This window comes from Buceros rhinoceros, unplaced genomic scaffold (genome assembly GCF_000710305.1).
Source record: "Buceros rhinoceros silvestris isolate BGI_N320 unplaced genomic scaffold, ASM71030v1 scaffold517, whole genome shotgun sequence".
Classification (NCBI taxonomy): Eukaryota; Metazoa; Chordata; class Aves; order Bucerotiformes; family Bucerotidae; genus Buceros; species Buceros rhinoceros.
Window position 1 is genome coordinate 32,276 of NW_010423691.1, and position 3,742 is coordinate 36,017.

A 3,742-nucleotide genomic window follows, 5' to 3' on the forward strand; every position below is an offset into this window, starting at 1 on the left:
TGAGGTGGAGGTAGACACCATCCACTGCTCTCCCCTCGTCTCCCCAGCCAGTCATGTCCTCATAGAAGGCTATCAGATCGGTCAAGCATGATTGCCCCTTGGTGAATCCATGCTGTCTACTCCTGGTAACCTTCTTTTTCTCCACATGGTTAGAGACCTCCAGAATGAACTGTTTCATCACTTTTCCACAGATGGAGGTGAGGCTGACTGGCCTGTAGTTTCATTGGTTGTCCTCCTTGCCCTTTCTGAAGACTGGGGTGATACTGGCTTTCCTCTAGTCCTCAGGCATCTCTCCTGTTCTCCATGACATCTCAAAAATGAAGAGTGGCTTAGCAATAACATCAGCCAGCTCCCTAAGCATTCCTGGTTGCAGCCCATTAGGGCCCAAGGATTTGTGGGTGTCCAGCTTGCCTAAACGATCTCTGAACCCAATCCTCCTTGACCAAGAGAGAGAGATCATTGTCCTCCAGACTTTTTCTCGTAGACTTTCTCTCTTACCTCTTGGATCTGGGATTCCTGAGGGCTCCTCTGAGCAGTAACAACTGAAGCAAAGAGGGCATTCAGTAACTGCCTTCTCTGTCGTCCTCTGTCACCAGGGCACCCATCTCATTCTACAGCAGGCTCATGTTCTTCCTAATCTTCCTTTTGCTTCTTATGCACTTTAAGAAGCCCTTCTTGTGGTCTTTTGCATCCTTTGCCAGATTTAATTCCACGAGTGCCTTAGCGTTTCTTGTTGCATCTCTGCATACTGACAGCGTTCCTGTATTCCTTCCAAATGTTTGGTCCCTTTTTTCCACATACTGTAAACCGCATTATTCCATTTGAGTTTTTCTAGAAGCTCCTTGCTCATCCATGCAGATCTTCTGCCTCTTCTACTTGATTTTTTGTTTGTTTTTTACTCGTAATAATACCTTTGTTCTTCAGTAGTCTTCGATAATGTAACCACTGTGTTTGAACAGTCCAGGATCATGCTAGCATGACTGAAATTTCTGTTTTGTGAATTGCCTTCACTGACTCACTTGTTAGCACTGTACCTAGCAGATGATCTCCAGAATTTTTTAATTCTTTGAAGAGCAGCAGATTAGCACTTCTACAGCTAGGTACGTAAAGGCACAGAATACGGGAGTGGAAGGTCTGTTAGTGAGAATCTTGAGGAACCCATTGTTGGTACATTGTCATTTGTTTGGCCTTTGGGTCTGCTTCTGGTTTTTGACATCATCTGTGTTTCAGTGAATGTAATGTGGCTGAGATAAAACATCTATCAGGAGTGTTAGATAAATAATATTTTACCTGAAACCTGATTTTGGCAGCATCAGATGTATCGCAGAATGCTACAGCAGTTCCGAAGATGCAAAGTGCATTTTGAAGTATACTATGATCATCACTGAGGTCTTCTCTCGCTGTTTTTTGGAATCATTATAGACTAATACAAATTTTCTTCACAGATGAGGTAGAGAGTAGTGAAAATAGAGCAAGTTCCTGGAGACAGTATCTCTAACATAGGTCTACACCTAGCGTATTGCAATATGCAAGACATTATAGTTGCTTGGATTGAGACAAAAATAAGGTAGCAAGGGGAAGCTTGTCGCTCTTTGGAGGCTACATATCTAGCTTCAGAATTCCAGGTGGTCCCGAGAAGGCATTTGGCTCATGCCTTGGCTTACTTTGAAGTGTCCTGGTGCATATCTGAGGAACTTCACTCTCATGGAGCAGCTTTAGACTGTTTAAATTCACAAAATTAATGAATTTATAACAGCCTATTTCTCCTGGGATCAAATGGTGAAAAACTCTGTAGATTTTGGCCAGCTGTTCATGACAGTTTGTAACAGGCGCATAGGCTTTCACAGTTCGGAGAAAGACTGGAAAATTTTCAAATGGGGATCTAGTTTCTGTAAGTTTTACAGTAAATTTGGTACTTTTTTTCCATAGAACAATTTTGTGAAGCTTTTTTATCAGATCTTTTTATAAAAAGTGGTTTTGCAGTGGTTAAATATTTTATAAATACATAATTTGATTTTTTTTAAAAAAGTGCATATAAAAGTAAAACGAATTTGTGTAATGCTCTTAATAGAGCTTATAAAGTATTAGAAAGCTTTATATAATAGGAAAGTTTGCTGAGCACAGAGGGAGGCTTCCTAAGGCCAGGGAATAAGCCAGGAGCAGAATCTGCATCTCTCTTTCATTTTTGTGTATGTTTTGGTTCTGATATGTATATTTAGTGTTACATTGTATTCTCAATTGTAACTAATTCACAGAATTGTATACATCGTCTAGAGCCATTTATAAGCTTATTTCAGTAAGGACTGTTTCTGAATTGGCTGATTGTTTTAGGTGCACAGTGAAAACCTGGAGAAAGTAAAGGTTTTCCACACACTCACACTTGTATAGTTTTCCAAAAAGGTTTTAAGATGTGGTTTTGAGATGTGTCTTTTTGTTGTGGATAATGCGAAGAAATTAAGAACAAAACTCAGCTTTTGGAAGTCATTGGCTCGCTTTCCAAGTTAAATTAGATATAAATTGCATGAGCACTTAGAATTTTTGGCACTCAGTTTCCATTATGTTCTTTAAACAGTGCTCAGATTGTAAATTTTTTTTCTGCAGTTGAAGTGTGATAATTACATAGTGCTCTTTTTTTCAAATGAATTTTGTTGCCTTATTTGACTGGGTAGAATTTAAATTTTGGTTTCTTTTCACCCTACTCAGGGTTCAGATTTGCTTTCATTTCAGCTGAAGAATTCAGTGTTGTATTAACGCCAGTGTTCATTTTGGATACTTGTTAAAATAGCATATTTCACCCAATAATGGTACATGGAGGGTAGTCTATATAAACCTTGTGCTAAACATTGAAATGTTTGTTTTGAGTTATTGGATTGTTAAAGTCCATTGGTGTTTGCTCTGAGAAGTGTTGAAATTATGGATGTATAGGTTTTAAATACAAGTCAGTATGTGTGGTATTACATACAATATCAGTTTTGCATGTATACTGACTGCAGAGCTCTGGGGGTGATTGTCAGGGCATAGGTAGTGTCTCCTTGGTCCTGCTGATAAGGGGAAGGGGCAAGGAGGAGGGCACTGGCAACGTACATCAGCAGTTGTTTGTGGAGCTGGTGTTGGCAACTAGCATTTTGTGTTCTACAGCCATGAGACGCTGTTTGCAGGGTCTGCCTGGGAGAGATGGGATCTGCCTCGCTAAGGCAGGTCAAAGGCGTCTTTGCCAGCAGAATGGCTGACCTTGTAAGGATGGCTTTGAACTGAGAACGGTGGGGGAAGGAGAGAGTCACAGCAGCCTTTTGAGGGAGTGTGATAGACAGGGTGGATGAGCAAAGGGCCTGTAGTGATGTAACAAAGATATCGCAAAATCAACAAAACAGGGTTTGAGCAGAGTCATCTCTAGTATTTGCATATGAGCAAGGAAGTGCCTACCAGGCACTGTTGTGGAGAAATCTGCCAAACCATTTCTGGGAAATCAGCATGCCAGGGCACCTCTCTTGGGATAAACATGATGAGTCAGATCTGTGTGCCATTGCAGGGCTGCGATCTGATTGGGCAATGTGGAGAGGGATGGAGATGTGGTGGGATGAACTGAATGACTAGAGCGTTGCAGTGAGGAGGGATACAGACTCTTTAAGAAAAACAGGCCATGAAAGTAAGGGGGTGAAGATACCTTATATGTGAGAGCAGCTGGAGTTCTGCCAGGGGATGGATGATGAACCAAGTGAGAGGTTATGGTTAAGGATTAAAG